Source organism: Liolophura sinensis, chromosome 2 (assembly GCF_032854445.1).
Source record: "Liolophura sinensis isolate JHLJ2023 chromosome 2, CUHK_Ljap_v2, whole genome shotgun sequence".
Lineage (NCBI taxonomy): Eukaryota > Metazoa > Mollusca > Polyplacophora > Chitonida > Chitonidae > Liolophura > Liolophura sinensis.
The window spans coordinates 18,714,753-18,727,973 of NC_088296.1; the positions used below are offsets into that span (position 1 = coordinate 18,714,753).

At 37.8% G+C, this 13,221-nt stretch overlaps 1 long non-coding RNA gene across 1 annotated transcript; it reads left to right on the plus strand.

Moving 5' to 3' along the window:
- Positions 1–362: 362 nt before the first annotated feature.
- On the plus strand, positions 363–3,169 carry LOC135463204 (uncharacterized). The gene is made up of 3 exons (XR_010443541.1): positions 363–501; positions 1,063–1,168; positions 2,490–3,169. It is a non-coding gene; the product is annotated as an uncharacterized LOC135463204 (long non-coding RNA).
- Positions 3,170–13,221: the final 10,052 nt, after the last annotated feature.

Here is a 13,221-nt window from a genome sequence, read left to right on the forward strand (position 1 = left end):
GAAATGTGGATTCTTTGTCAAAAATCACCTGTACTGTCTCATTTACGTATAACTGAATGTTCTCCAACCACGGATCTGTTTGGTATCAGGTAATCCTGAGTATTTTACAAATAGTCTTGTTTTATCCCATGTATACAGAATAAGGTAAATATCCAACATTGTGTCACTTCACTGTAGCCGAGGGTTAGAACGTACGCCTTGAATGCTAGGAATCCGAGTTCGATCCCCAGTCGTGTCGATTCAGTCAAGGAAATTTCTGCCTCTGTATGTATACAATCTGGTTTCTATCAAATACCACCAATGGTGACAAAAAGGAAGGTGCTTTTATTTAAAACTGTACCATGTGGCGTATTGCAGATGTTGACGAATGTGTGAGCAAACCCAGCATATGTGGACAGCACGGAGTGTGTACAAACACAGTTGGGAACTACACATGTGATTGTGAGGAAGGGTTTACGTCAGGAGAGGACCACGGACAAGGTTGTGTTGCAGATAAGCCAGGTATTTTTGCTCCATGTTTATCACTGACAATCTTTACAACATGAATGTATGACAGTGTTCTTCCCAGTGATGGGCTTTGTAAGCTAGGGAATGGCTTTCGTGATTCCAAGCATGAGATTTTTAAAAAATAGCTGTATTGTGCTGCCGTTTCCACTGATGAGATTTATAGCATAGAGTATGGTGATTTTGTTTCCACTCGCAAGATTTACACCACAGAGTATGGTGATTTTGTTTCCACTCGCAAGATTTACAGCACAGAGTATGGTGATTTTGTTTCCACTCGCAAGATTTACACGACAGAGTATGGTGTTTTGAACCAATTTGGACAGAGTATTGTGTTAGTATTTCTTTTGATTAGCTTGACAACATAGTATATGATGTTTTGGTTCAAATGACGAGTACTACAAAATGTTTATTCAAAATTATTTGTTATAGATTGCTATGTTGTTGTTGACAGAGCTTACATCTTGAAGTATGATATGTGTTGCATTACAAAGTAGTTATACGGAGTTCAACACTGATGATATAAAATTTTTTAAGTATATTACTCTTTAATTGTAGACACGTCTCACGAATCTCCACAACTGCTACTTATTGGACTAACTTCCGGTGTAGGCGGCGCTGGGCTGTTGACAGTAATTGTCGTGGTTGTATGTATTTTTTTTAGGTAAGTAAAGGCGTCATGCATACTGGCTTCCTCTCCGGCCTTACGTGGGAAGGTTTGGCAGCAACCTGCGGATGGTCGTAGGTTTCCCCCGGGTTCTGCCCGGTTTCCTCCCACCATAATGCTGGCTGCCGTCGTATTAGTGAAATATTCTTGAGTACAGCGTAAAACACTAATCAAATACATAAATAAATAAAGGCGTAATGTAATTTGGTGTGGTAAGCAAAGGCCTAATATAATAATATTATAGCTAAGCCTACATGTAGAATTCTGATATTGGCACCCAAATTAATGTATGTACACGACAAAATTAATCCCAAGAAGATACTCAAACAATGATTCTGTCTTTTATCTGAGTGAGTGAGTTAGTGCTTGGGCTTTAACGTCGTACGTGACAATTTTTCAGCCATTTGACGACAAAAGAATCCTTAGAGTGCATATAATGTGCCACCTTGTTGCACAAGGGATTTCCACGGCTTTTTTTTATCTAATGCTGCTTCTCTGAGACGCCTTACCGAAGACAAGTAAGCCGCCCAGCCGTTATACTGACACGGGTCAACCAGTAGTTGCACTATCCCTTTCATGCTGAAAACCAAGAGAGGAAGCTACAAATTCCTTTTTTAGGGTATTAGGTGTGATTAGACCCGAGGATTGACCTTGGATCTACCGCTCCCGATGCGGACGCTCTAGCAACTGTGCCTTCGGGGCCGGTTTTATCTGAATAATGCTAGAATGTATTGTTATAGAAGTAGATTTTTCTGTTAAAAATAACACATTTAGTCTGCTAATTCAACATAACCGTTCTGTTAGACTACATGTAACAGAATATCACGTTGAATGTGCCGCAACATTTTGTTATAATAACTGAATACACTGTAACATCACTCGGACAACATCTGTTAAAATTAACAGAATCATTTTTTGATTGTATGCTTGGGATTTGACGTCTACTTAAAAATTCGAACCTTTCTAAATTTTCTAAACTTACTGATTGGGCTGACTCCACATACATATAACGTAGATGCTGTAGGGTTGGTCTGTCTTAATTTACCAGTCAAATAAAGGAATCAAATATATGAGTGTTGGACGGATGCTATGCCTAAACCTTGACAGTTTTTAGAACTAATATCTGTGCTGTACTCTGATGCCCCCGCCCCCTCGCCCCCTCTCTCTCTCTATAGAAAAAATCTGAATCAGAAATAACGATATTACTGTAATAAAATCAGTGGTAGACTTACTCCTAGGCAGCAAGGTGTATGTAACAGACATTCTTTCCCGGTGAAAAGAAAACGTGGTAATCTGAGACAGGGGTACTGTTTTGTAGAAAGAAGAAACAGCAGAGCAGTCACAGTTCGGCGGAATTAGAAGATCAGCCGAGGGAGGTTTCAGGTGTTCCCGGTGACGCTACGAATCCTTCCCCCGAGCATGTCATGACCGATTCTTCCGGTCCAGTTCAGGACGCCTGCACTCAGCGTAGTGAAACATTTAGATCCAACGGCTACTCATTAGAAAACCGGTACATGTATGAGATTGTGGACGAAGATGGTTTATCAAGAAATGGCACTCGCGAGAAGGATGGATTGCCAGACTTATATTCAAATCACTCTATTCCTGAAAACAAAATAATACAAAACGAGTTAAAAATAATAAACCAAAGTGGACATATGAAGGACAATGATTACAATACTCTATATGGCTTAAACTGTGGATCTACCAATGGGAATGTAACAATTATTCAGCCCGTGTCGACCGGAAGTGTTGACTTGAAAGCTGATGACGTTGTTAATAAACGGGAAAATGATTGCGAATATGACCACTTGAAGTTAGAAACAGTTTGAACGAATGCAAAAACACCAGAAATCTATCTTTGAAATCCTGCAACATGGGCCAGCTTTTTGTCTAGTATACTTGACAAATACGTAAGCTGTGTGAAAAATTTTAACATTTTAAAATTGTCATTACTATTTTACCATCTTTATAAATCATATATTTCCTGTTACTTATCACGGTATAAAACAATGTCTTTATTCACTTTGATCATTTACTCATGTGACTAAATATTTTGTATTTGTTGTTTTTTTTTTAGCAAATAAATGGAATGAAATTGAAGATCAAACTTTTGTCATTTTGCTGAGGTGTTGGGCTGGTCCACTCACACTTGACATCCTCAACTACACTGTAACCATAGTGTTCTATAGTGCTTGGTTATACCCTCAAAGCAACAAAAGCGAACAAGCGACCTTTTCTGTGTTGGAAGTAAGAGCTCACGTGACACTGACGTAGTGGGGAAGGGAAAATAATATGGACGCAGTGGAAAGAGTAGTTATAAGTGCAAAGATTTCAAATTTTACGAGCTAATATAAGAGACAACTGTATTGGGGTTAAAACCAGAAGAACGACTTCAGTTTAATAGCTGACAAATGATCACAAGACACTGCCTCTTGTAAGTTTTCTTGTGAGTTCAGACAAATGCTTAAACAGTAGCAGCTTGCATCTCAATATCACTATGGATCAAGCAGAATTAGGTAAAAAAAAATACAATGCTCATCGCAGTTCAAGAGTCACAGGAAAAGTATTGCTCGAATGCTCTCATTGTAATACAGTATACATAGCAGTATACATTTTCTTTGCAATCTTGACTCTCCGAGGGATATTTTTTTACAAGCAGTTAACATCGATACATATCAGTATTTACGTGAGTTTCTGACCTGAGAACACCAGCTAATAGAACAACTGTTTGTTGAGTCTTCTATGGGCTTAATCAATATCGCATTCGAACTCATTTCGAATCTTTGGTCTTTTCGGTGTTCCCAGTCACGTTGAGCGTGCATCCAAAGCAGTACTTATACACATAAAATAAGCATTGCGTTTCTGCACACATTTCTGTCACAGTTACCCCAGTAAACATTGGACAATTCATTCTGAAAACATGTCACATGTTTAGTATGGTAAAGCTTTTGCTAATTTATCGGCGTTTGACACTTAATGGAGAGACAGTCATATTAACTGGAGTATTTGTCTATTGAAAGTCTCCACCACATTAATTCGAGAACCTATTACATGTTTAATAAAATAAACACATTTCCTGTAATCGCTGAACATAAAAGCCATTTATGACTGTAACAGACATGTGTTTAAAAACTAAACACCTATTTTAAGAAGTGTATGGGTTAATTTAGTAAGATGGCAACGGGGGGTGACAGGGTGAACATAAAATTCCGCAAAACGCAGATCGTTGCATGAAACATAGAGTATATTAACTATAGCGTAAAAAAGGGAACATTAAATAGAGCATAAACATAGAGTACATTAACTAGACAATAAACATAGAGTACATTAACTAGAGCATAAACAAAAAAATACCTGTTTCATCAGTTGTTTGTAAACCAGCGCAGGCCTGTATTATTATCAGTCTGTATGAAAAGTAACGCGTGTCTGTTTACAGTATTATTATGAAACTTAGAATGGAATTGGAATCATCCAGGGAAGAGCATTCAACAGTTTTTAGTGATGTTGGAACGACGCAAGGGATGTTCCAGTTAAATAATTATTAAAATCGTCTACCATGCTAGCATATAAGCTGTCGATAAAAAATATGTATCTCAGCTGTACATCTGGTTATATATCCAGCGTGTGGATCTCATTCAACACGATGAATATATCACCCCTTGTAGCCCTTAACCCAGGGATAACCAGAATGGCACAAGTTTCTTATATCCTTTCTTAACAATCTAAATAACCGTATCAATGCCTGGGGAGCCCATTTGACAAAACTTCTGTAGCCCGTCTAAGGTCTGTTTACCGTAACTAGGCTATGCAACTCCAAACTTGACTAGGGCTGTTTCACTAAAGTAAAACTGTCTAAAGCTTAGCATCATTCTTTGCACCAGCCTGATTGGTTGAATCAGTGCTGATAATTGATAAATTGCATCAAAGAATATATTAAATAACTATGTATAAATAACAGCAAAGGGGGATAATTTCTCCTTCAGTTTCGTTTTTGACCCAGTTTGTTAACAAAGGGCATTAACTCTCACGATAGATGGTCAAAGCGAAACAACAACAACATAGGCATTTTTGGTGGTTTGTGAGCTTTAAAAACACTTTTGTTCGAAGGTGATGTATTCCTATTTTCAAGATCAATAAGAACAATTTTATTGATTGATTTTTAAGACAGAAATCTAGGACAGAAACTTCAGTCGATAGCCAAATATTTTCTTTGTGAAACGGGTTAGACAAAATTGCTTGTCGACTAACTGAGTTAGCCTTTTAAGCTTAGCCTTTAGACTTTTTGTGAAACGAGCCTTTGGACAATCTCCGGAACACTGTTTGAATCTGTTGAATCAATAGATTCATATCTGATATAAAAATAATCCCAAACAACAAGCAGAACGTAAGTATTCCTACACCACCAAACGCTTTTGAGGACGACCTTGAGTCATGCGCACTGACGTACTTCCGTCTGGTTGAGGACAGGTTTTTAAAGTCAATAGACAGTTCATGGAGGATGTTTTCGGTGAATTTTCGTTTTGCTTCAGTGCTCTGATAATCCCCTGCTTTGCACGGACATTTACATTCCGCCCTCGAGAACCGAGTTGAAGACGTACCTGGAATGGAGAATGCAGAATGAAAAATAGTTGGGTTGATAGATGTAGATGTAGGTTTGAAATGTGAAAAACAGAATCACAATCACAATGTTTTTAAAAACCAAACAAATTCATGAAGAAATACAGAAGAGTATCTTAGGTCTGATGGTGCTAGAGGGCGTGTAATTTGCTACTGTAATTTATGCATTTGCATGAACAGTTAGAGTGAAACGCTGATAGAGGTAAATTGACAACATACCTTATTTCACTAGTTTCGTGTGACCATTTGCCAGCTATCACACACGGCCGTCGCTGAACTGGTAATTATCTTTATGCAGTGCGTCTTAATTGTATTCAATCAAACTAACAGCCTGTTAACTAATGATTAGACTCTGGTGTTTGGTATATTACAAAATGCTTGGAAATATTTGTTTTTTCATACTGTTTTTTTACTATGTTAATTTTCCACTAACACATTTCTTACAATGTGCAAGGAACACGCTGTCTGATAATTCTTAACCGGTATATTTTTAGACCATTCACTTTCACACATAATCCAGTAGCAAATGGATGTGATTCATTCCACGTTTCCGGTTATGTATGCATTTTTTTTATGATGGCTCTTAAAATGACCTAGGCACTTTCACATACGCACCTGTAGAAGTATTCTTACTCCCTTGACTGGGATCGTTCACGATACCATTTCCATTCGAAACCTTGCTCGGCAAAGACGATGTTGACGTTACTTGTATTTCGTCACTTGGCGAAACATTTATGACAAGGGATGCCGAGTCCGAGCTGGGCTTTACTGTTGTTGCTGATATATGCCAATGTGTGGCACTGAGATTTAGTAGGTCTGTGGGGTGGGGCAGCTGCCTGGAGGTGTCGGTCTGAGACTTCGTGGTTACTCGATCTGTCGTAAAGGTTATGTGATCAGGGGATAATGTACTGACTTTTGATCCAGTAATTTCAGAGATGGACGTTGTTGTTGTTTCTTGAACTTCTGTAATTGCTGTTGCTGTTGGGGTTGTCCCCTGAAAAATCGTTCGTTCAATTGTCGTTTCCGTAGCCCCTGTGCTCGACTGTGCTAACATGTGGTTTGTGACTGTTAACGGAATGCCATTAGCTGTTGTTGTTGTTAAAAGCTCTGCAGTAATGGAATGTGTTGCCTCCGTGTAGTCTATTGCCCCGGTGTTATCTGTTGCCTCGGTGTAATCTGTCGCCTCCGTGTAGTCTATTGCCCTGGTGTAATCTGTTGCCGAGTTGTAATCTGTTGTCGAAGTGTGGTCTGTTGCCTCAGTGTAATCTGGTGCCTCCGTGTAATCTGTTGCCGACGTGTGGTCTGTTGCCGAGATGTAGTCTTTTGCCGGGCATCCTGACCATGGGTTCGTGTCGTTAGACCCACTGTACTTAACAACGTATTGTCGGTTATTAAATGAACCTGAAAAAAATTATTCATCACCTAAGCAAGAAAAACCAAGTCACCCCTTCAAACGTACAATCATCTATAATATTAAAGAGGGAAGACAAAGCAATACGTACGTTTAGTCTGACTCTTTGCAACATTCTCGCCAGGCCAGGTATAACTGTAAGTGTTAGAGCCTTTCATTGTAATGTATTGACTGTTTGAATTTGTATACATGAGAAGCAACATATTTTATTTAACATATTTCCAGGCCTAGCTGACGCACTTTTTCATCAACATTGTCAATTCTTATAAAACCGTGTGCCAGTTACATTAGCATATGAATTTGTAGACAACAAACTGTTAAGATGTATGAAAGTTCAGTCAATCATGTCTTCCATAAGCGACCACTAGTTAAGCAGCCAGGATGTACATGACAAGAAAGGCCAACTCGGTTGGTATAACCATCTGTTCGTTCATTCAAAATGAAGACATAACGGAAAGACAACCATCAAAGACAGTGGTCAAGCAATCCACACAATTTGTCAAAGGAAGCCATTCATAGCTGGATAAAGAGGAGGTCGGATTATTTTCCGGATAGCCCACTGCACTAGATACACTTGAATGCGCCAGTTACATTTGAATGCGTCAGTTACATACACTTGAATGTTTCAGTTCCATTTAAATGCACCAGTTACACTTGATTGCACCAGTTACATACACTAAGTGTTCCAGTTACACTTGAATACAGAGTTAAACTTGAATGCACCAGTTACATACAATTGAATGCACCAGTTACACTTGAATGCGTCCGTTACATTTGAATGCACCTGTTACATACAACTGAATGCACCAGCTGCGCTTGAATGCATCAGTTACACTCGTATGCGCCAGTTACACTTGAATGCATTAGTTACATGCACGAATATACAGTATTTTTAAGGAAATTTAATCTCTGTATAACAAGTAATACATGTATATACCATACTGAAAAATGCTCAATAATTGCGGACAGCTTTTATGCATGTAAACAATGAATTTAATATGTATTTTGGCAAGTCAGTAGCGCTTCATTGGACAGTAGCTGTAAATTAAACGTAATATTAATTTTATTTATTGATCTATTTGATTGCAATTTTACGCCATACTTAAGAAAATTTCAGCATAAATTTAAACACAGGTGTAAACTATTCATGTAATTGGACACTGAATTCTTGAACGTCTGAAGTTAATTTTGTATTACCCTGAACAGATCTTATCATTGGTCATCAGACCACATATTTAGTTGTAGACTCGGTGAGAATAACATCCGTAAGCACATCTTTGTAGCTTTGCAATTTCTTACCTAAAATACCTATGCAACCCATCCACAATACATATTCCAAATGACTATTTCAGATTCTGATATTTAGGAAGCAGATTCCTCTTGTTCTCAAAAAGATCTGATGATAAAAGTTTTGCTTACCGCTGAAGCAGCTCTTCAAGTAGACAGTGGTTCCCACACTGTGATTCAGCGATGTGTTGACCGCTGAGAAAGATTTACTTGTGTACAGCTGACACCCTAGCTCCGCCTTGAACATAATCGCCCAGCATTCCCACAATCCCTCGAACTTCCTACAATGGTCTTCACATTCCCTGAGCGATTCTATCTTCAGTGTGACGTCACGGACGTCGTCTCTAATCACGACAGATGTGTTGAAGAACTCTTCAAACGTACAATTACCTAGAGTATGCAATAGGGAGGAAAAAGCAATATATACGTTTACTCTGACTCAAATTCTGCACCTATAAGCTACACCAATAGCAAACAAGACACCGGAAGTTTGGACATTTCAGAGTGTCTGATTGCTACATTATCGCTACACCAATAACAACAAAAGACACCGGAAGTTGGAACATTTCAGTGTCTGATAGCTACATTCTTGCTACACCAATAACAAACAAGACACTGAAAGTTTGAACATTTCAGAATGTCTGATTGCTACATTCTCGCTACACAAATAAGAAACAACACACCAGAAGTTTGAACATTTAGCAGTATCTGTTTCCTACATTCTCGGTGCACCAATAACAAACAAGACAACGGAAGTTTGGACATTTCAGAGTATCTGATTGTAACGTTCTCACTACACCAATAACAAACAAAACACCGGAAGTTTGAACATTTCAGTGTCTGATAGCTACATTCATTCTACACAAATAACAAACAAGACACTGGAAGTTTGAACATTTCAGAATGTCTGATTGCTACATTCTCGCTACACAAACAAGAAACAGCACAACAGAAGTTTGAACATTTCAGAGTGTCTGATTGCTACATTCTCACTACACCAATAACAAACAAAACACCGGAAGTTTGAACATTTCAGAGTATCTGATTGCTACATTCTCACTACACCAATAGGAAACAAGACAGCGGAAGTTTGAAACACTTCAAGGAGTCGGATTGCTAGATCGTCGCTACACCACTTATAAACCATTAGTAACTGCCTTCTTCTTCAGTAATTAGGGAAACACCTTCTGTCACATGGCGACGAGGAATCATTCACTGTGTATTTGTCTTTTTGTGGCAGGGTGAGTCCATGTTGCCAAAGTGCTATCATGCCGAAAACACCAGACATAACACCCCACCCAGTCACATAATACTGACACCGGCACAACAGGTCCCCTTTCTTTGCGCGAAGAGCGACAAGCGAAGCAGCAGCAGGTACCATGTTAATAGTCATTGCTATGACCCAGTGTGTATATTTATATATATACATCCTACATGTTGACCATTCACAAAACTTACCAGTGTATGACTCACACAACGGGAAACCCCCGGTCTCGCTGCACTTTGTCAGCTCGATGTCGCTCATGCTCGGAAGTGACGTCTTCTGTGCTCGGCCACAGCGACGATTTCCATCGTGTGTCAGTAACCATGGAGACGCTGTCAAGTTTATTGGCTGACAGTCTGCCCAGACATACTCAGGGTCATCGCGATCATTGTTATGAAGTCCGGTCCACAAGTAATTGCTAGCACGAATGAGAAGCAAGCACTTATTGAACAATTTGTTTGTTTCTTCACTGTGTCGATGCACACTAGCATGAAGTACCTGTCAGATTAAACACCATTAAATATTGTCCGTGTATATAGTTTAATTTGTTTTATTTTTAGAATATTTTTAGACCTAGTAAAATACATTTAAAGCTTCAGATTTCACTGTAACCAGTGATGTCACTTCCGCTTTTTACCACTTGACACACATATATGTAGATTGCTTCATGTATATTTCATCATTCAAAATGCATCTTCATTTAGAGCTATGAATTCATTGAAGAAATGAACCTTGAGACGAACTATTTCAAGTCAAAAGTTTTGCAGTCACTGATACCGTTAGGGTTCCAACAGACGACCACGAATCCTGTGCTTTACATAGATTTTAGTTGGTTATAAAAATTCTAAAAAAAAAATAAATCTAAGTATTTCTCATGACAGTATTTAACCATCTTTCATCTGATAAATCATTTTTTTAACTGTTTTCCTTTCCTTTAAGCATACACTGCTGTAGATTGTAAACGCTTAGTATGTCATGGTCTGTTTAAATGAATAGAAGAATTTTTTTTAAACTACTGGATGGTATTACGGCGTAGGGCTATATTGGTGTTATTGCGTTACTTTTTAGGGACAACATGCAACATGTGAGTTGCTTTATTAATGAGAGCCGGAAATTAAATTAGCAGTGTGTATTTATGTCATCAGTCTCAGACTTTACTCTAAGAGACAAAAACATCTGAAATCTCATTTGCATATTTAGCTGTATAATTTCAGGAAATTTTCCATAATATTGCTCTTAGATATCTGTCGATTTTCCTATTTATTCAAGCACGTCTATATTATATCGTCCATTTTGAACTGTTGATATGTAGCCCATTCAGCACTGCACCTTCCCAACAAAAGCACTTTCTCTTGCACATGTACTTCGCCAATCTGATACAGTTATTTATCACACATACAGTTATTTATCTGTCAAATTGTTGTACGCAAAAATTGGTTCACAGTATAATTCACGACATATTGTGGTCCCAAAAATTACAAAATAAAGAATATATTAAAAAAAAAAAACGCGATTTGCGGAAAGGGAAATAATATATTCGACAATTAATGATACTGTAAAACGTTGATTATATTGTGTCTGATCGGTGGAAAAGCATCATTCTGTTTGTATTTGTAATTAAATCTTGCTGAAAAATTGATAATGGAAGGATATTTTGCTATTCCTGTCTTGACTGCTTATGGGTCAATGGTGACAAGCGATCGACGACGTTTTTGTGGCAGTTTGTACAGTATAACGCTCGAAGATCACCAAATTTTCTGTTGAGCCTATCTGTACGACACATATGAAAATGTTTATCGGTGAATTGCCGAAGGTCGTTGGCTTACTGAAAGAGGTATGATTGAGCATTGCTTTAAACAACACCCAAATAAATCAAGAAACAAATACATTGTTCTATTCTAAAGGGTTCAAAATTAATATTACAATTTTTCGTAATGACTAAAACTCGTTAAAATAGAATCGTCATCCGCTGGAAAAGAAGGAGTATTTCGCTTCTTGTGTGAAGTGAATAAAAAGATTCTGTCCCGTTTTCTAAATTTTTCTAGAACTTTTTGGGTATCTTATACATTATGTACCTGGAGCCATTGTAACTTTTAATGATTGACAGCAGTTGTTTGGCTTGTCAGCATCAGACCAGACCTGAACTAACTGGCAAGGATAGGACATTCTAAGAAATGGTATTCTAAGACACGCAAACGTTTTATGAATTATTTATTTGTGTGTCTAATGCGGGTTTCTACATGAAGGACTTAAAGCTAATTAATTTATACTACGCACGATTGTTGGATTTGGGTCAATTAATGTAACAAAAAGAGCAAAACGAAAGAAAAGAAAAACTGATCTGCCTAGTCTATGCGTCGAAACAAGCATTCGTATACCAGTCGTCAATCAATAAGGACGTTCAATAATCGCAAGGCCAATTCCCCAAAACGACGTATAACAGAAACAACCAGAGAACTAAGAAAGTATATACAGTACGATATTAGGACGAAATCATGCCTAGAGAAACAGTCAACAGTTTTGACTGATGTTGGAAAGACGCAAGGTATGTTCTAGTTGGCTGAGTGAAATCATTATGCAAATTGGGGACCATGTTAGAGAATCAGTTATAGATAATAAAATATATATCTAAGTTGCGCTTTGATTGCAACTGTTCATATATCCAAACTTGCGATCTAATTCAACACGATGAAAATACAGCCCCTAGCCCCGGGATAAGCGGAATTACACACAATCATGAAGCAAAGTGCCAGAGATTCTGGAGTGAGTGAGTGCTTGGGGGTTTAACGTCGTACCCAAAAATTTTTCACCAGAGATTCTGGGCGCTATGTCTATATTTATGTACAAGAGAATTACACTCACTGTAAAGCAGATACATTGTATCGTACAAGTATACATGTGTCCATTGTTAATTTGGACACAAAATATTCCATAATGATTGTTTAATTTATTCCACTTCTAAAAAGAATATATTCTTTTGTTTGTAAGGGCTAAGTCTGACTAAATAACTAGACAAATTATGACATTTTTCCTCAGATGACCAGTGTTATGCTATTCTAAAAAAAATAAAATATTAAATATTCAATGTGGTGGCTAAATATTGCTGAGAATTACCAAAAACCAAAAAAATAAACAAATAAATATGTTACAAATAAATATGTTACAACTGTTTCTCTGTGTTAGTGAATATTCCATCCGGCACACGAAGACAAAATATAGCTAAAAAACCGAAAAATCGGTTATATATGTAAATACATTAAAGGACAAACACTGCCCTACGTATTTAGTGCATGTAATTCGCTACATATTTAGTGCAAGTAATTCGCTACGTAATTCGAACTTTGCAAGTCTACGGTTAGCAGTCGCCAGCTGAAAATGCTTTTTGGAATTTGAGCTTAACTTTATGGACGTCTGCAGCCTTTCTTTTTCCATTAGCTCACACTAAAGTTTATTTTATAGGAAACAAAA